The sequence below is a fragment of the Danio rerio genome, chromosome 7, assembly GCF_052040795.2.
Source record: "Danio rerio strain M-AB ecotype USA chromosome 7, GRCz13ab, whole genome shotgun sequence".
Lineage (NCBI taxonomy): Eukaryota > Metazoa > Chordata > Actinopteri > Cypriniformes > Danionidae > Danio > Danio rerio.
The window spans coordinates 73,988,978-74,010,597 of record NC_141027.1 but is presented as its reverse complement, the minus strand read 5'-3'; the positions used below and the strand labels follow the sequence as shown (position 1 = coordinate 74,010,597).

Below are 21,620 nucleotides of genomic sequence, written 5' to 3'. Positions count from 1 at the left end.
TGATAAACCTTGATGTGAGTTATTTTTTCTACGGTTACTCTGTACGCTTAATACTAAAAGCAAAGCAGCTGTTGTATAATGGCTAGTTTTAAGGTATTTCCTCACTTCATCATTCTCAAAAGCTTCATCTCTGAGCTAACTATTCAACAAAGACTAACTGATAAAGTTTGCTAATGACTTCAACAGAGTGCTGGATTAAAACAATTAAGTTGTCCCAAAAAAAACTTAGAAATTGTGTTGTTTTGACTCATTTTAAATAAGTACTTTGAACAAGCATGTCATTTTAGTGTGTAGTACAGGTGGTTCAAAGTAACTTTAGGACACAGATATGATGATTTGAGAATTATGTTAGCTATGTTTCTACTCTGTAGCCGCTAAAATGCTAAAAACAAAGCAGCTGTTGTTAAGGTATTCACTTACTTTATCATTCTCAAATGCCTCATCTCTATGCTTAACTGTTCAACAAAGTCTTAACTGAATAAGACATATTTGCGTATGACTTCTGCAGAGTGCTGGATTACCCTGCTGAAAAATCCTGCTTAAACCAGCCTAGACCGGTTGGCTGGTTTTAGCTGGTCGACCAGCCTGGTTGTAGAGGGGTTTTGGCCATTTCCAGTCTGGTTTCCAGCCTGGTTCATGTTTGGCCCTTGTCTGAAAGCCAGACTTGGTCCAGTCATGTACAGTAATTCACTGCATGTGGGCCAGGCAAAAGCTGATTGTATGGGCCAGAAATATTTTGCTATGAGGGAATAGTCTTAACAAGCACAACTTCGAATAACAAAAATAAATAAATAAATGCAGTAGCAAGTAAACTATACAATTCACTTTTAGTGGTTCCATTTAGTGATTACTAATGGGGACACAAAGCACTACAGTCTATTATTAAACGCACAGTCCCATTAGAAAAGAGCTAGAAATAAACTTGAATTGACTTGAACTTTTATTATTATTCTCAAATGTTCAATGTCTGAGCTAACTACTCAACAAAGTCTTCGCTGAATAAAACATTTGCTAATGACTTCTACAGAGTGCTGAGAGCAGCTCCCCGTCATTTGCATATCTAATCAGCTAGCAACGAGTGCCATGTGTACTCCACTGATATCTGTCCAGGGAAATGGTATTGCCTTCAGCTGCAACGGGCTCATTAGGAAACCCCATATGAAGCATGCTCGGTTTGGGCAGTTACACATGTGGACGAATGGAAGTTAGCAGATATGTTTTAGTAAAGGTCAACGAGAGCTGAAAGGAAATACTTTTGATTTACCGGTCAATCTTTGTACTCTATATGAAAAACTGCTGTGTGACCTGGAAGCTGTTTGGAGTAAAGACGATGTTCCTCCACACTGAAATATGACTGTTAATATGGCTTGGGCATCTGTTTTTGGATAACTGTGTGTGGAGGTGTTCTGGGATTGTCCTACCAGGAGGAAAGTCCACATTGGAGGGACTGAGCTCTCCTTGGGATACACCTGAAGATGTTGGAGCAGATAAGTCTGGGTTCTTTTGAGAACTAAGTTAGATGACCTCCATGATTTGGCCACCGTTCTGGTTGAAGATGGATTGACTTTAATGTGACCGCAGGTGAGTGAATTTATCTTTATGAGAAAATCTGCTCAATTTAAGCTAGTTGAATGATTTAAAGGCCTGGTTCAGCCCCCAAAAAATGTATTTATGCACCCTCAAGTTTCAAACCTTGAGTTTTTGTTGAACGGTTATTTTTAATGAAGTTGGGTAACGAGTTAATTATGCTAGGGTGTTTTTTTTTTTTTTTTTTTATTCAAAGTAACTTCTGTTCAGTGATGCTCAAACAGGTTTAAGTGACTACATTTCATTTAGGTCATAAGTATGTTTACCCAATTGTATTTTTCTCTTTCCCTGCCTTTTTAATTATTGCCCATTCATTTACTTGCTGGTTAATACAGCTTTGTTATTTTAAGTAGTTTGTATGAACTGGTAATGGTAGCTAGTAAGATCTGCTATTCCTAAATTGATTCCTTTCTTGATTTTTACACCAGGGGTGCCCAAACTTGGCCCTGGATGGCCAGTGTCCTGCAGGGCTAGCACCAACCTCAACTAGACACACCTGAACAAGCTAATCAAGCTCTCTTTAGGTATACTAGAAACTTCCAGACAGGTCTGTTAAAGGGGAAATTCGAGCTGAACCATGTAGGACACTGGCCCCCACCAGGACCAGGCACCCCTTATTTCATCACATGGTACAAAACCGTGAGTAGTAATTGTGAGGGTTTTTTTTTTTTTTTTTTTTTTTTTTTTTTTTTTTTTTTTTTTTTTTTTTTTAAAGCTGCTTAATGCATTCGATAAAATGGCCGTGTTAACCTTAGAAGTTACTTGCATGGTAGTTCATTGTTCATGATGTTTTCCATGAAGTAGAATAGTCAATATGCAACATGTTTTTATGTACTTGTAGTTCATGAAGACTCCACTTTGAGGGAGGATCTGCTCAAAAAGGTTGTGCTGCTTTAACCTCTGGATAAAGACCTGCAGGCCATCATGAAAGACCATTGCAATGAGCCTCTGACTGAACCAGCTCAACACCTGCACTGGTGGAAATCTATCCACCTGCTGTCACCGCTAAAACCGTTTTATAGATCCCTTTTGTTCACTACAGGTTTTATCCTGGCAACTTTAATAGTATCTGGATGCAGCTTTTATGATGCAAGCTGAGACTGCAGCACTCTGCGATACAATGTCAGACTCGATACACTCAATGGAGTGAGGGACTTCACTGTGACTGGTAGGGTTAGGGGTGGGGTTAGGTGATCGCATTAAAGCATTTTATGCAGCTCCGATTGCACTGCATAGAGTCTGCAGCCAGACCCCTCAACTCTATCCACAAGGGTTTTGTTTTGGCAGTGCAACTTTCCTTAAGTTGCTGTTTTTAATAAGGCAGTGTAAGGCTTCTCTCCAGTGTGAACCCTTATGTTTGTTCATTCCTCCAAGAGGTTCTCAGAGTATGGGTTCATGTTGGTGCCTTTTTTTTTTTTTTTAATATACACACACAAGTCTTTACTGTCCAGCAATTCACAATTTACCTCTGAATTTCACATGTGTTCACAGAATAAAGATCACTTTTTTTTTTCTTTTTTTAAATGGTATTTGTAGCACATTCAGTTTTTTTCTTGTCATTTTAAATGAATAAATGTCCCTGGTTTCTTGATGCAGTAGGCTACTGTTTTTGTTAACTGTTTGTTGCTTTATCTTCGCTCCTCAACTAAAATGTCCAAGCAACGTATTTCCATTGAGTTCTATTTAATCTTAAGTAACATCTGGTAAACTAAGTTTTATTACATAAACAGCCAAACAAATCGAGCTGCTACAATATCAGTAAAAGATTTTAAATTGAGAAAAGTGACAACCCTTTCAAAATTGGCCATAAGATTTTTACGATAATTTTTTTTTAAAAAATGGTCCCTGTATAAACTACTTGGACATTTCTTCTTTATTAATCAATGCTACAAAAATGTATAGATTCGTTGTTTTAGTTCCTTGGGTATGATTCAAACAATCATGCTGTTATAAGATTTTTTTCAGAGCTAATAGTTGACACGTAGACCTCACTTGCGTTAAAACATTTAATTTTAAGTGTTTAAATACTTTATTAAACAGAACATCTGCATAAACTGTTACATTAATTCATATCACATAAGTCAAAATATGTATGCATTTGAAAGTTTTGCCATTTTTGTAGTAGAAATGAGCTGGGGCTATATAAAGAGTTCAGATAAAAAAAAAAAAATAATTTAAAAAAAAATCAGTGTCTTTGAAATTTTCTTCTAGAATGAGCCTTTTAAGTAAATGTTACCTTGGCTTATATCTCTGCTACTAAATTGTCCAAGCAACACGTTTTCATTAAGTTTTGTTTTGTTTAATCCAAGTAACTCCTGTTAAACTACATTGAATTTTAATTGAAATGGCCTGACTAATACGGTTAATACTGAAACCTTTAATGCCAATCTTGATCTACAATGTCAGAATGCAGTACTACACTGAAAAGGAGTAACTATTGTAAAACTGGCCACAAGGTGGCAATAAATCGTGTGTGTGTGTGTGAGAGAGAAGTTAGAAATGTATTCACCAACGGTACAAGATATATCGCCATCCTGATTTCACCTAGTAGGACATGTTCCTGGATTTAACATCTATGTTGATCCTGCAACAACATTCAAATCGGAATTAAGGAATATGTTTACCATTTATGTGTGGTTTAAGGTTCGGTTCATTCACTTCTACTTGATTGTGATCCATCTATTATTCCCCTGTGATTTTGGGAATAGTTAACAGTTATGGTTGGGTTTATGGATGGGGAATAGGTATGGATTGCATTTACGAACAAATGATGTTTAAGGATAATCTTAGATGTTAATCCAGGTTTGCAATGTTTAAAAAATCATGACCTGCGTATGGATATTCCTAGTTTTAGTCTATTGGGTGTGATTCCAAACATAGCCATGCTGCTTAAATTCAGAATTAATACTTCACATATTTAGATTTTAGATATATTCTTAAACATATTCAAGCATTCATTTAAAATGTTTGAATATTAATTTTAAAAGGGCAACATCAGGGTAAAGAGTGTTTCATTACAAAGGTCAAAATTTGTGTGTATATATTTTATTATATTTAAAATACTTTAAATCCTTTTTGTAGCCCTCTAGAAACAAGCTGAGGCTTCATTTAGTGCGTCTGATTTTTCCTTTAAAATTTAAAAAAGGTCCTGCAATTTCACTTGTATGGCACAGAGCAGTTTTTTAAGAGGCACGTAGCCATCCTGGTAAAATGAGTGGTTCTTTTATCTTAAAAAGACCTTTTAGCAGTTATTTGCCTCATGTTCTACTTAATTATGAGATTTAAATTCTGCAACTTAGTGACAATTTAAGCACTAATTTTAGCTGGATTAGCTAATCAGATTGTCATAACCACAACTTTTGAAGTATAAAAAATATTTCCAAAAATTTAGAATAAAGAATACATTTCAAATACAAAAAAATCATTATTCAATAATAAAAATGTACAGGACTCTGTTAAAGTTTTAAATGTAAAACTGTAGTCTATTGTCATTTATTAGGCAAATAACAAAATTGGCTCTCAAAATTGGCTTATTTTTTTTCTTTTTTTAGAATTTGTAGAGTTTGACTATTTCTCTAGCCTCTTTTGTAAAAAGTACATTTCAAATGTCATGGATAACAATAGCTAAATTAATAAAAATCTAAATTTTAATATGGGCCACTTTTGGTGCTTTACACCTTTTTTACTGGTCATTTTTTAGTTTCAAGAGTAAGGTGTGAGATTTAGAACATCACTTCACTTCATTAGATGTTGTCTTGCAGATGTAGAACTTATGAAAAGTAATTTTTTGCATTGACCAAAACTGATAAGCTGACGTCACGACAGCCAACAGAGGATTCCTCCTATCCTCTTAGTCGTTAAGTCTTGTTTTGATGGGTTATTTTCACAATTTATCAAAATAGGACACATGAGCTCATTCTGGACCTTTGTCAGGTGGTCTTTCGAACCACCTGAACCCACCAGAAATAACAGAAGCCAACATGGGGGGCTGAGAAAAATAATTTTAAAAAAATTATTAAAATAATTTCATAATTTTAGAAAACTTTTTTTTTTCCCTCCGTTTTTTTTATCTCTTATAACTTTTTGTATTTTGAGTTTTTTTTAATGTGGTTTCTGGCCTATGCGCTGTTTTTACACTTTGAAGTTTGATTCATCTATTATATCTTACTCTCATTTAAGCACTGATTTCAAATGTTTTTTTTTCTTCTTTTATGAACAATTTAAATGAAGCAGCATATGAATAAAGAGTCACATAGCCTTACATAACAAAGGTCAAAATATGTCTATTTGAAAGCATATTAAGCCATTTTGTAGCCCTCTATTTATTAGTAGTTCAGATTAGTAAAAAAAATCTAGGTGCCATCTGAAAGTTTCTTATTGTCATGTTATTGTCTCAAAGCATTATTGTCATGTTCCTGCAATTTCACTGCACATAAATGTTTCTATTCCTTGCCTTTAATGTAAAATAACTGAAATAGGGGAGGCATAATGAAAATGAAAATTTCAGTCTGCAAGTGCAATCGTAATTTAATCAGTTTAGAAGTTTAATCACCTCTCTCTCTCTCTCTCTTTTTCTCTCTCTCTCTCTCTCTCTCTCTCTCTCTCTCTCTCTTTTTTCTCTCTCTCTCTCTCTCTCTCTCTCTCTCTCTCTCTCTCTCTCTCTCAATTCTGTTCAATTCAATAATTGCTTTATTGGCATGACAAATGTATTGCCAAAACAGTTCTAAAATTGACATAAAAATAAGAGAACATACATGTATAATAGAAAACACATTAAACGGTAAAAAAATAAAAAATAAAAAAGATGCATACATGTAATAATTAAATAAAAATATAAATAATAAATCATATTATTATTCAATATATCACATTATTACTCAATATATCATATCCTATTATTCATTTATAACAATCCAAATAATAATAAATCAGAATAAACTGTACATTTAACAATCAACATTTTAGGATAAAACAGTAATAAAAAAAACAATAATAATCAGTATATTTACAACGATTCATTTATAATAATGTAGGTGCATGGGTTTGCTCTGTCTCTCTCTGTGTATTCTTGTTGATTTAGCAGGATTTAAATGTGATGTCTGGCCAATGCGCTAATGTTCACTTTTAAACTTGAAGTTTGATTAATCTAGGCACCATTCTGTGTTTTGTTTGGTTAGTCTTGAACACTCATTATCAGCCCTCGTGCACCTGCCTCTGTGTGCATTGCATCATTCCCAACATATCCCCCCTTTTTTCCAGTAAATGTTTGGATGTCTTGTTTCTGGCAGGGAGCTTTGCAACTGCTCAGTTTCTCAGATACTAGCTGACAGGAAAACCTAATGATACATGCATAACTTGGATATACTGTATATGCAGGCAAAAACAACTGAGATGTAGACAAGCTGTCCAACAGCACAGATGAAAGGAGGACCTGGTCATCAATGACCCTGCTTCCCCCCCCATTCAACTAAGCAACTGAGCGATTGGGATCTCAGATTAGCGCTATTGAACAGCTGGGAATGTGTACACAGGAAATTGGATCTGATTTTCACTTTCTGTTCTGCTTGTGCCATATGGGGTGATGCATTATGATAATTCTGAGAGATGAATCACAATTCAACGCCTTTATGAATTTTATCAAGATGCTCACGCATGAAAAGCCATTATGTTAAAATGCAGGCAGGCGATGTTGTGTTTATCTCTCATAATAAAGTGTCCATTTATGCGTTCATGCAGTGTGTGATATAGATGTTCTTCTGCAAGAACATAGGAGACTGGAAAAATAATGATTCATTCATTTTTTTGAGGTAACTGGTTGCAAACAAGGATGACATGGTGTCTCAGTGGTTAGCACTGTTGCATCACAGCAAGAAGGTCGCTGGTTTAAGTCCTGGTTGGGCCAGTTTGGCATTTATGTGTGGAGTTTGCATGTTCTCCCAGTGTTGGCATGGATTTCCTTCAGGTGCTCCGGTTTCCCCCAAAGTCCAAACACTTGTGCTATAGGTGAATTGAATAAACCAAACTGGCCATAGTGTATGGGTGTTTCCCAGTACCGGGTTGCAGCTGGAAGGGCATCCGTTGTGTAAAACATATGCTGGATAAGTTGGCAGTTCATTCCACTGTGGCAACCCCTGAAGAATAAAAAGACTAAACCGAAGGAATGTGAATTGATATGGGCTGAATTTCAACAATCTAATAAATTGCATAATATTTAACTTCGTTTGTATAAATTCAGCCTATATAAATGGTTTGCAAACAGTTATTCTAAAACAAATGATAAGAGTTATTTGTCTCTCAATTGAAGAACAGCCTAAAATGAATCGTCAGTAATTTGAGTTTTACTTCCAGCACAAACATACAGAAGTTTGTAACAAATCTGCTCAATATCTATTCACCGAATGCCTGCAAGCAAGATTGAACCATGTGACATTCCTAGAAAATGCCACAGAAGTTAAAACTATTAACTTTTATTAGCGTCTCCAGCGCCTAGACTGCAGCTCTGCACAAGAAGTTTTGGCCAGAGAAGAAATGGTCGTGCCCAACTGAGCCTGGTTTCTGTTGAGGTTTCTTTTGTCAATTGGTGAAGTATGCCACTGACTTGCTTGGGTTGAGACTTGTAGAGCTGCGCATCGATGGATTTGCTCGTCAATGTTTAGACTTTCAGCATTAAAAAATTAAACCACACTGAACTCAACAAAACTCAACTAATTTGTGAAAACTGAACTCACACACACTCAAAAAAAAAAAATTAAATAATTGAATGAACTCAATTAAATTGAGGACAAGATTTAAGAAAATTTGTGTAGCACCAACTTAAAAAAAAATTTACACAATTAAATGCAGTTGAGTTGGTCCAATATGATTGTCTCAAATAAATGTTTAAATACATTTGTATTTTTATTGAACTTAAACTCAAAGGTCTGATAATATCATGTGTCTATTATGTGTCGTACATATCAAAGTCTCTTACCGTAGTTTTATTTAAAGTTATCCTAAATCAGGGGTGTCCAAATTCAGTCCTGGTGGGCAGGTGTCCTGCTGACTTTAGCTCCAACTTGCTTCAACACACCTGCCTGGAAGTTTCTAGTATCCGCTTATTAAGTGTGACGTCACGCGAAGCGGCTTCCGGGTCCAAGGGCTCTATTCAACTGAATAGGGAGACTCTTGAAATGGTAATAATAAACGTTTACAAAGCGATTTAATTCTTTTGAAAATTACGATCGCAATATAAATGTCCATGCCTAATATCCAATGGCCTGGAAGTGAATAATTTTTTTTATAAGTTGTTAAAATTTTGATATTTGTGATGCAGAAAGCCCAGAGAGTGTTGTGTACACCATGACTTTATATAAAATTAACTGTAATGTGTGATATGAATAAAAAGTGATCATAAACGAATGATTTCTCAACTCAAATGAGTGGTGGCTTGGACCCGGATTAAGTATTACATCACCAACGTCACCAACATGTCACCACTTAACAAGCGGATACCTAATAAGAGCTTAATTAGCTTATTCAGGTGTTTGATTTGGAGCTAAACTCTCCAGGACACTGGCCCTCCAGGACCGAGTGTGGACATCCCTGTCCTAAATGAACTAAAAGAGCCATTTTTAAGCATGAGTTACATGTACAGTTCATTGAGACTGGTCTCAGAACTCATTTTAGGACAGTTATTGCTCACTGAGCAAAGAAACAAACTGCATTTTTGCTAATTAGACTGCCAACACCCACTTCTATTTTAATCCCACGCAAAGCATGCTGCAACTACAAATCCCCTATAACCAGGTAATGTAATGTAATCTAATGTAATGTGTATTTATTAGGGATGGGAAGATTAACCGATATGTATCGATACAAGGTCATGCGCGTGCATGATGCGAGTGCATCGGTTGAGCAGCAGAGGATGAATGAAATTTTGGAAGCAAATCGAGATGCATCGGTTTTTGCGAGATGCATCGGTTTTTCCAAGATACAGCTTATATTTTTAATATAGAATGTATTTTTTATTTATTAACAAGTGTTGTCAACCTGTTTTTGGCGCATAATTTAATCGACCTACATAAAGTAAGCCTTAGCAACAGATTTGCGGATGTGTACACTTACACTACAACTCAGTGTAACGTTATCAGGTGTGCGGATGAAGCTGGTGGTGCGCCCTCAGAAAAGCGCGAGAAGCAAAACAAACATTCCCCACTGAGTTTTAAATCTAAAGTATGACAACATTATGGATTTAAGGATGGACGACATGACAGGACAGATGCAATTTGCAAAATGTGCCGCGCATCTGTAAAATACGCGGGCAGTACGACTAATCTGAAATCTCACTTGAAGCAGCGCCACGGTGTTGTTGTGAAAGCATCTTCCACTGTTCCTGCATCCCCGGCTTTCGCACTGCTTCAACTGTAGCTACCAGCTCCAAAAGTGGTGAGAAAAGCATTGCAAGTTTTTTTTCCATGCGCAACAGTTTTGTGCGCTCTATGCCAATAACGGATGTTATTGCATTGTTCATCTGCAAAGATATTCAGCCTAGTGTCATGGAGAACGAAGGTTTTAAACACCTCCTCCTGTTAATTTGTATTTAATAATATTTTTATTAGCCTGTTGTTTACAGTGACAGTGATGTTTCAAAGCAGCATAACACTGCTAGTTCACGACCTTAAGTTTTGAATATTCAGTGGCAAAATATATCTTTGTAAAACTTGTTTTCATAGTTGAAAAGTTAAATCACAATTCTTGTTGTGCAATGCTAAACCTTTATGTTGAAAGAATGCAAATATATATATTTTAATATATATTGCACTTATACATTCTGTTTATCTTGAAAATACTTAAATAATATGTGCTATATGTTCTAAAATGGCCCTCTACTGTAAACTGACACTCTGGCTCTGAGAGAAAAGCCAGTTTGTAAAAAAAGTCTTGGTTTTGCTTGGTTAATAAATAATCAAACTCATTCAATGGCACAGCATCCTCTTTCACATCATCTCATAAACTTGATCTAATTAGTTAGTGCTGAATTATCGCATTGTATCGTGATATGGGTGTGAATCGTATCGTGTTGCATCGCAATATGTCACAAATGTATCGCTAATATATCGGATCGTATTCTTTGTATTGAGATGCGTATCGGATCGGCATTATAGCTTAGATGCCCAACCCTAGTATTTATATAGCGCATTTATTGTGTATGGCCATACACCCAAAGCGCTTCACGAGGAGGGTGGGGTGGGGGGTCTCTCCACACCACCACCAGTGTGCAGCATCCACTTGTATGATGCGACGGCTGCCACAGGACAACGGCGCCAGTGCACTCACCACACACCAGCTATTGGTGGAGAGGAGAGACAGTGATAGAGCCAATTCAGTGGAAGGGGATGATTGGGAGGCCATGATCGATAGAGGGACTTTGGCCAGAACACCTGCTCTTTTACGAGAAGTGCCATGGGATTTTTAATGACCACAGAGAGTCGGGACCTCGGTTTAACGTCTCATCCGAAAGACGGCGCCCACTGACAGTGTAGTGTTCCCATCACTTTTACTGGGGCATTAGGACTCACGCAGACCACAGGTTGAGCGCCCCCTGCTGGCCTCTCTAACACCACTTCCAAAAGCAACCTAGTTTTCCCAAGTGGTCTCCAATCCAGGTACTGACCAGGCTCAGCCCTGCTTAGCTTCAGTGAGTAACCGGTCTTGGGCTGCAGGGTGACATGGCTGTGGCTTGGACAAACACAAATCCTTTATGTCGTCCCAACACAAAACGCTCACGTTACCTTAATGGTTTACAAATTTAAGTGGACTGAACATAAAACAAATAAATTGGCCAACTAAATAAAAAAATTGTGTTGTTTCAGCTTATTTATACAGGTAGTTTGAACAAGCTGCAGAAATCAATTTTTTGAGGGCAGTTTCAATGTACTGGATCTTCTATGTTAAGCTGCTTTGACACAATCTACATCGTAAAAGCGCTACAGAAATTAAGATGAAACGAATTGCTAAGTGTCTAAAATGTCAAGTTTGACCCTCAAACACATAGTTGAACCTGAGGACATACTCATGTTGTCAGCAAGACATTGTTTTCTGCACTATACAAAGGCTAATCGACTTTTCATGCACTCCCAAAGACAAGGACTCCACTTGAACTGAACTGATAACTGTGTTTACAAGAACAGACGACGGAAGCCTCTAGACTAGAGGTCAAATTCTGATATGGTAATGGGCGCTGTGATTTTGACACACTGTAAGTGACAAACCAATCACAACAGACTGGGCAATCTGACCAACAGTGGAGCAGAGCATGAAAATCATTGCATTTTAAACCCGCAGTATTATTATTATTATTATTTTGTAAAGCATTAAATTATCAGAGTTCTACATTTACTACTGCATTATTAAAATCTAAAAGTCGTGCTTGTTAACATTAGTTAATGCACAGTGAGTTAACATGAACTAATTTAACATAAAGATGAATTAATAATAAATGAATTACTAATTCTTTGTTCATGTTAGTAAATATAATAACTAACAAATCCATTATTGTGTTACCAAGTATGTCATTGTCTGATGCATTTTTTAAAACTGATCGTTTTAATCCTCTCCATTTCCACCACCATCTGTGCCTCATAGTCAGCAGAGTGTGTAAGATGTGAGAGAGGTTACAGGTTTTATTGAACGCTGTACAAACGGGGAAATCTCATCTCAAAAATGTGGCATATGACTCTTCAGGAGACTGGATATGTCACCACAGCAACGGATCATCATCTACACATCCTGACGGGTCAGAGAACATCCTATGAACACAAGCCTGACAAAAACAGCCAAGGTCAAAGCTCACTGCAGAGGCGTGACAGCGTTGATAATTAAGTCCACCCACGCTCTTTAACATACCAAACGCTTAAAACATCTTTTGTAGCAGAGAGCTTGGTTAAATGAATCTCTAGGTTTTCTAGGCTGTCCATGTTTTGTTTGTTCTGCTGTGATTGAATGGTGCTATTGAGTATGATAGATCAGAATGATAACCTTGGGAAAATTCTCAGTAAATGCCACAGAAGTTAAAACCATAATGTTGCTAAGAGGCTAAAATCTCTTCAGGCTTTATACTGATGGACACACACTGGTTTATTTGAAAAATGAATGGCACTTCTGAGAAATATGACTGGTATTATAAAAACAAAATCGTCAGTCGTATCTCTAATTAGTTTTACATTCAAGGTCTCCTCGTGGATGTGCTGGGATCACATAACTATAGCTAAATTCTGCTCACCTCATCTCATTAACCTCCTTGTTGAATGATTAGTCACATTTACATGTGGAATAAATGAATCGTGTCTCTTATGATTAATATCATTTCTACTGTGCAACCAGTAACCCGTTTGTGCGATGACGCGCTTGTTCCACTAGATGTCACTATGACTGTTTCAGCCGGTAAAACATAAACAGTGATTTTAAAGCGATAGTTCGCTAACAAATGAACATTTACTCTATTTACTCACCCCAAGTGGTTCCAAACCTTTATGAGTTTCTTTATTCTGTTGAACACAAAAGATGACATTTTAAAGAAAGCAGGAAAACGGGTATAGCCTAACCATTGACTTCCAGTATCATAAGAAAAACAGATAGCAATGGCTACTGGTTTATGGCATTCATCAAAATATCATATTTAGTTAGGAACAAGTGTAAATAATAAATAATAATTTTTGGGGGTGAACTATTAAATAAAAAATTAAATAATGATACTAGTGACTAATATTTAGTCTCTGAATGTGTTGGTCAGGTGTATTGGTTATTGCTCTCCTGCTGAGCCTCGTTTTGGAGGGTTTTTGACCATTTCCAGACTGCCCTAGTGGCAAAGAATTCTGGCCCAGATTTTGCATAAAGCTGGCACAGCAGGGATTCATCCGGCACTGACATACAGCATGTGGGCCAAACATGGCCCGGGTTTGGCAGAGGTGGCACTGTCTTTAAGGCGGCACACAAGATTTGGGCCAAATGTAAAACGAAGTAGCTATTTGGCCCAGATTTAAACAAATGATATGTGGGCCATGTGAGTTTGACCAGTCTCGACCCACATTTAAAATACATTATAACAATTTTGGAGTAAAAAAAAAAAATCTACCAATCAGGTCACTTCGATAAAAAGCATGCCCGTAGAGCCCGTAGTAAAGTGCAACGCTTCATGGGTTTATCAATTTCATTGCAATCGTAACACACCAACCTAGCTGGCCCAGTTCAGGCCCAGTTATGAGTTATTAACTTGGCTGAGACTTGGCCCAGATATGGTCTGTGTTTGGCCCTTGTCTGGAAGCCAGATTTGATCCAGTCATGTACCGTAATTCACTGCGGCATGTGGGCCAAGCAAAACCTTCCAGCCATTTCCAGCCTGATCATTGCTGGTCTAATTGGTAGATGACCAGCTAAAACCAACTTGACCAGCCAGGGGTGCGTTTCCCAAAACCATCATTAGCCAACTAAGGGCGCAAGTTCTGTCCAAACATAGTTTGTTAATTTGCCATTTCCCAAATCTGTCGCTCCAACGGTCATTCGCAATCTTCGTCGCAAACTTGAGCCATCGCAACCAAACCTCTGGAGCTGTAGTTAGAAACATAGTTCCTGGCTGTGTTCTATTCCCCTTTATCCCCCCTATGCCCTATTCATTTAGAACATTCTAACATTCAAAGTTGAAATTATAAAAAATAAAAAATACTTAAAGTCATCTCTCTTAGGTTTAATTTGCTTTCAAACTATTTTACAGCTCAGTTTTAGTGATCTTCATGTTTACAATTGTGCTCCCTTTGCAGTGCACTTTGAAAACATTTTACGTCCTAACTAACATGGTTCAAGCGATGGATCTGTGGCAGAGAAACTATGCGTTTTGGAAAACACTCGTCACTACATCGTTCTTTTCCCAAACGATGCATCGTACTATGATAGTTCAGCTGCGAGTTACGTTGTTGTTTGGGAAACGCACCCCAGGCTAGGTGGCCAGCCAAAACTAGCTAGCCTATGTCCAGCTAGGCTAGTCAAGTTGGTTTTAGTTGGACATTTTCCAGCTTGACCAGCTAAAACCAGGCAGGAAATGGCTGGAAACCAGCCTGAAAATAGCCAAAACACCTCTAAAACCAGGCTGGTCAACCAGCTAAAACCAGCCAACCAGCTTAGGCTTTTTTAAGCTGTTTTGTCAGCAGGGGTAAGTACAATTCACATATTATATTTGTAATTAAATCTATTAAAAGGTATCAGAATGATTTACATCTGTAAAATGGGGATATGTTGCTATTTGTAAACATAGATGTGCTGCTTTAGGCTACACTCTAAAAATGCAGATTTTCTGTAAACCGACATTAGGTCAAATATGGACAAACCCACCAGTTACATGTAACTGAAATAAACCAAACGCTTGAGTCTATATTTGACCCAACACTGGGTTATAACAACCCAGCATGTAGGTTTTAAGTAAGATGGAGAATAAAAATTCAGCATACAACAAATATTTTAAAAGTTTGTCAGTGACTGAAAATGAGAATATTTAATGTGAAATACCCTAAAGGCATGTTTGCTGAAGCCAAGCAATAATAAGCACAGAATAACAGATTTTTAGGAGAGCGGAGATGAAAGACTGGGACAGCTGAATCTCCCCCAAATATGGTGCATCAATGGCCGTGTTTGAAAGGGATGTGTTATGATGAGAATGTAAAAAGAGCCTCTGAATTGCTATCATTACCATCAGTATAATTACAATCCTTCTTCGGCAGGTCCAGCTGGCACAGATGAAGCTATCAGATGTCACTACACATGGCTAAATCTCAAATAATCCTGAATTTTGATGAGCTCTCACAACCATTTTATATCGTGAAGTGTTATTTGAGTGTTCAGTGACTCTACACTGCACAAAAATCAAGGGCTCTTTCAAAGCAAATTTGGGTCAGATGTATCACATGTATAAACATAACTGTTGGATTAAAAAATTAAGAGGATATGATTACAAAAACACACATTTTTGCAAAAATCCCTAAAAGTACCTACAATTCCAACCCAGGATCATTGTGGATAAGTACCCCCATCTACATTCCTGGGGACCATAAAATATGTACGTCTCCTTGCAGTTTTTGCATACTAGCATTAGACTCCATTGGCCGTTGTGTACACTTTTTGATGATCTTGCGCTTGCCATTTGTACATCCTCTTCTCGCATAAATCTACCAGAGGATGCAACAACACATATTTCAACTGACTGACCGACTGATCCACCCACCCCGTTCCTAAACCCAACTCATAGTGTTTTCAAAAGCGATCTAGAAAAAGAAAAGCCATTGTGGCCTTGTGATTTCACCACTTTTTCAGATTTTACCACATTTTTGGGCTTGTTATTTAGTCTTTTTTTCAAAATTCAATGTCTAGCCAGCATCTAAGGACAACGTTATTTTGACCCCCAATAACAATGTCAAATTACGTTGATATTTGGTTAATATTAGGTTAATTTCATGTTGGACGCTGGATATTGACGTCAACCCGATTTTTATTTCCAAACAAAATCCAACGTCCCCACGACATTGGGGTACGACGTCAGCCTCAGGGCTGAAATAGAGACTAAGCCAAAGGAAAATGAATGAATGAATAGTTATGTGAAGAGTGCCGAGATGTTATGATGTTACAGAGGACTTATTTTATTTCTTTGTTCCAACATCCAAGTGGCCTATGGGTTACTTGGTCATGAATCCTAATTGGCTTCATCACTCCATAAGCTAGTCTGTGTTGTGAGGTCTGGCACAAAATGTCTGCTGCTGTGTCATTCAGGTGGATTCTGCACACTTGTGGTCGTTGAGGAGAGTCTCAGAAAATCTGTAACGTGCTTTGAGTGCCCAGAAAAGCATTATATACAGCGGGGAAAATAAGTATTGAAGATTTCACCATTTTTTTTTTTTGAAAACATATTTCTAAAGGTGCTGTTGTCTTGAAATTTTTATCAGATGTTGATAGCAACCAAACAAATCCATGCATGCAGAGAAAACGAATCGGATTGGTTTACAAATGAAGTTATGTGTAATTAAATGAAATGACGCTGAGAAAAAGTATTGAACACATGAAGAAAGGGAGGTGTAGAAAGACAGTGAAAGCCCAGACAGCAGCTGAAATCTCTCAGTTGTTCTTTAGCAACCCTCTGCCCTTCCTCATTGTAAATGAATATTAGCTGCTTCAGTCCAACATCTACATTAGCAAGATGATGAAGATGAAACCAAAGTCGACATTTCAGCAAGACAATAATCCAAAACACAGCCGAGGAGACTCTCAAATGCTTTTAGAGAAAGAAAATCAAGCTGTAGAATCACCTGACTTGAATCCAATAGAAAATACTAATTAAAGTTCAGATTTAATAGACTAGACCCACAGAACCATCAAGATTTCTACACTCTGTTGAAGTCTGTGAAAAAAAAAACACTGAGCAATTCATGTGACTTTATTCAGACGTAACAGACGTCTTTAAGCTGCCATCACCAAAAAAGCCTTTTATAAAGTATTAAATACGTTTCAGTAGTTCAGCACTTTCTCCTTGTGTCATTTCATTATTACACAGAAGTCATCTTTCACATTTTTTTTTTTGTTTTGTATTATTTTTTTGTTTGTATTGTTTGAGTTTTTAACAAAATCTGGTTCAACTCCATGTCAACAGCTTCCTTACAAATATTATTCCCAGGAAAAACATGACATGTTCAATGCTCATTTTCCCCACTGTAAATGTAAGAAGGGCGAGGCAGTGGCGCAGTAGGTAGTGCTGTCGCCTCACAGCAAGAAGGTCGCTAGGTCGAACCTCGGCTCAGTTGGCGTTTCTGTGAGGAGTTTGCATGTTCTCCCTGCCTTCGCGTGGGTTTCTCCGGTTTCCCCCACAGTCCAAAGACATGTGGTACAGGTGAATTGGGTAGGCTAAATTGTTGCTGGATGAGTTGGCGGTTCATTCCGCTGTGGCGACCCCGGATTAATAAAGGGACTAAGTCGACAAGAAAATGAATGAATAAATGTAAGAAACTATGAATAAGTAATGTAAAAATATATAAATGTAATTTGAATAATGTAGGGCTATAAAAGGGTTTGGGCTTTTAAAAAGCTGTCCGTCAAATTGGCTTGGGTCGAATTCTGTCAGGCCTAACTTTTAAGGCCCAATTAGAGCTCTAATTTGTATGTATAAAAAATCTGTTAATAAGTCACTTAGATTTATAATTATGATTTATAATTGGAATGACGCTGCTTGGATTTGGAAGGAAATATGAGCATGTGTCTGTTAGTCTTTGTGTGATTACGTCACATCTTTTAAACTAATAGAAGATGTCTCGTTGACAGGCAGATAACTGAGGGGTCTGTTTAAATGATTGGAGGGGAACTAGGATAAATGTTCTTACAAAGATGGAGTCTGTGGTAGATTTGATACTAGTAATAAATAATTTGACTAGTAAGTGTAATTGAGAAGTTCAGACGGAATCTAGTATTAGGAGTGATCACTATCCTAAAGCTGGTTGAAAATGTAGACATATAGAAGAGTAGAACAGTAACAACTGATTTAAAATCAATATACTGACATCTTTAATGAAGTGTTTGCAGTAAAGAATTAGTGTTTCAAAACAAGAAAAGCCATCTGTCGATATTTCTGCATAATTATAACAAGCTCTGAATTATAATTACATTCATATAAAACGAAAACAAAATAAAAGCTTAATAGTGAGGAGAACTGTAAGATAAGCTCAAAGAGAAAGCGGTCATATGTTATTGTGGTGGAATTGGAAGATCAATCAAAGGCAGGGGCGGACTGGGAAAAAAATTCAGCCCTGGCAATGTAGCCACAGCAGCCCACTACCACACGGACACAGCCCCACCCATGAACCCACACATTTCCATACGTAATAGATATTTAAACACCTAATGTATGTGACTGAAACAAAAACAACCCGTTTATAACAAATGTATGCATTTGTAAACACTAAATAAAAAATAATCTGTGCATCTTGCCGAGTGAGTGTGCTGTCTGTTTATACCGTTTGTCTGCTATTACTTATGATAGGAGTAACTTGTGAATGTGCACACACCTTTACACACAAATGGACATGCAGCATTAGCAACACTTTAGCATAATTTTTTTCACAAATAACTGTTGTATGTCATTCTCTGCAGTGTTAAGGGGCTTTGCCTCATTCTTGTTTTAAATATATATGTGCCTATTAAACAATTATAGGTGACCTAATGAGTAAAAATGAAAAATTATGACCTAATGTACAGTCTCTGGCTGCACGAAATCAGGCACCAATCTCTGATTGGGCCAAATGCTTAACATTTATTATTATCATTTATTTATTACTATTATTATTATTCTCATCATCATATTATCACATCTAGCATGAGATAAAAGCTGCCTGCAAGTAAAAACAATACATATTAAAAAAAAAAAAAAAAAAAAAACTGACCGGCCCACATTTAAAAAATGGTCCGGCCCTTCTGGCATTTGCCAGAATTGCCAGATGGCCAGTCCGCCCCTAATCAAAGGGTAATGAGTGTAATATGATCAAGAGAAAACAACAAAAATGCCGGATTGTCATAACCCAATATGGGTCAGTTAAAGACAAATTTAACATTGGGTTAATTTTTACAATTAAATTTCAATTAAAAAACCAAATGGATGGGTTTGTCCATAACTGACCATGCGTTAATCTACAACAACCATGCATTTTGAATGTAAAGTGAATTTAAGATGAAAGTAAGCTGGAATATCTGTATATCTGGCAATAGCTGTAACTAAGAACTGAGCAGAAAAACTTTGGCACCGACATATGGAACAGGGTACTTACAGTAGGTGAGAAAGAAAAGAGAAGCAGAGAAATAACAAAGAGTGTAAGCATGGAAGCATCTGTAAAGAATAGGGAGTGGAAGACCAGCCAATTAACTTCCCTTTCAATAGAGATGAACTAAAGAGAGCACAGCAAGTATATCTCATGTAATGAGACATCTTAAGGATAAGGGCTGTGGAGGAAGGACAACTTAAAAATAATAATACACATTAGAAGACCCTTTAAAAGCCTCTAATTATACTGCTTTTACATTTTTAAAAAATGAGGGAAGATATCATTATCAGAAATATGCTATTTCTGCAAATATGCTGATAACACTGCCTGAGTATATTAGTGCAAATCAAGCAAATGATTTTAATAATTAAGGTTCATAAACAGCTCAAATTAGTCACTTTAATAGTATAATAAAGCAGGTTTATTTGACAATATTTATTTACATTAATATTTAATGAAAGCTTTTTTGGAACAGGCCTCTGGTGTAGCACACTCTTTAGTAAAGGTTGCTTTGTGAAGGCTAAACAAACTTTGTTGTGGCCTGATTTTGTTCGATACTGCAGTTTCTCTTCGATTTAGTTGAAGTTATTGTTAGGGCCTTCATCATCACCAGAAAAGTTGCAATGTGTACGAAAGCCAGCGTTGTAAATCAGTGTAAATCATTCATGTTCAATCTGAACCTATGTTTAGAGCCACCCACCAGATATTCCACTTTCACAGCTAAAGCAGTAATAGCAAACCTATAAATCATTTAGCAAATGTTATGACAAGCACATCTTTATTTTCCAAGTCTGATTTGGATGTTTCAGCCAAAAATGACATTTTGTCATCATTTACTCACCCTCAAATTGTTCCAGTTTTCTCTTATGTATAAAAAAGAAAGCCATACAGAACTGGAACGACATGAGGGTGAGTAAATGATGACAATTTACATTTGTGGGTGGACTATCAGTCAAAATGCAACAACATTCCCCTCGCCTGAAATGACTTTTCAGCCACCAACACTGACCTCTCTCTCTCTCTTTCTCTCTCTCTCTCTCTCTCTCTCTCTCTCTCTCGCTCTCTCCTCCAGCCACCTGTCATTGAGAAACTCATTGTGGATACGTACTTAGGTCTACATTTCTGGGGACACTGAATTATTTAACCGAGGGTAGGTCTGCTTGCAGTTTATGTTTTTGCAAATCCACCAGAGGCTGCTGTGTGACTTGATAAGCACAAATTCCTCTTGTGCATCCTCTTGTCGGATAAACCGACCAGAGGGCACAATATACACTTCAGCCTACCAGGCCAGCTGGCTGTTGACTGACTGACCTACTGATTCCCCCACCCAAACAAGTAAAGTTTATTTCTAAACTAATTTCGAGAGGATCACGTGATTATAAATGAACACAGCTGGTTTTGCATTAACTATGTATGATCCCCCAAGATGATTCCTAACCCAGTATAAAGAGCCAGGGTTTCTCAATACAGTCATCTTAGATTTGAAGAATCCCCCCCTTCCACCCCTATTCCTTCACCTTTCTCTTCAAAGGGCGGCACGGTGGCCCAGTGATTAACACTGTTGCCTCACAGCAAGAACGTCACCGGTTCTAGTCCTTTAACAGGCCAGCATATCTCTTCATAGCAATCATTTTCTTTCATCAATAGGGGAGTTCTCGAGACTGACCTAAACTCAAAGCTCCCCTCTTGCCCTACAAATGGGAGGGAGCCCAGGGCTCAAGGATCTTTTGAGCTCAGGGCTTTTTCCCGAGACAGCATGCCAAACTTTCTTAAAATCAATCATCAGCTAATGCCGAGTTCAGACTGCATGATTTTACCCCCGATTTTGACTCGCCGACAGATTTTGAGAAATCGCTGACAAATGGCTGAAATCACAGGCAACTCTGTGCTCGTGCACACGAGTGACAATCACACAGAGTCAACAATCAAAGATGCGATCGCTGATGAGTCGCCGATGCCCATGAGATATTTGGCATGCGAAAAATCTAGAGCTGTTGGCGATTCAAATCAAGCCATGTGAAATTTGTTTCAGCCAATGAAAGAGCAGCATCCACTAGTGTGTGTACCAGCAGGCCAGTGGGAGGCTGGAAGAGAAAGCGTTCATTTTCGGTTTATTTGGACCCAAGAAATGGAGGAAAAACTAGTGGAGGTTTGACAGAAGCACCGTGTCTGTTTGACGTTTCATACAGAAAGTAAAAAAGAAATTTGAGGAGA

General features: G+C 37.4%; 1 protein-coding gene across 1 annotated transcript in view; it reads left to right on the top strand.

Moving 5' to 3' along the window:
* The window catches only part of znf143a (zinc finger protein 143a), a 705,859-nt gene that overhangs the window by 188,874 nt on the left and 495,365 nt on the right, over positions 1-21,620 (top strand). The window lies entirely within an intron of this gene.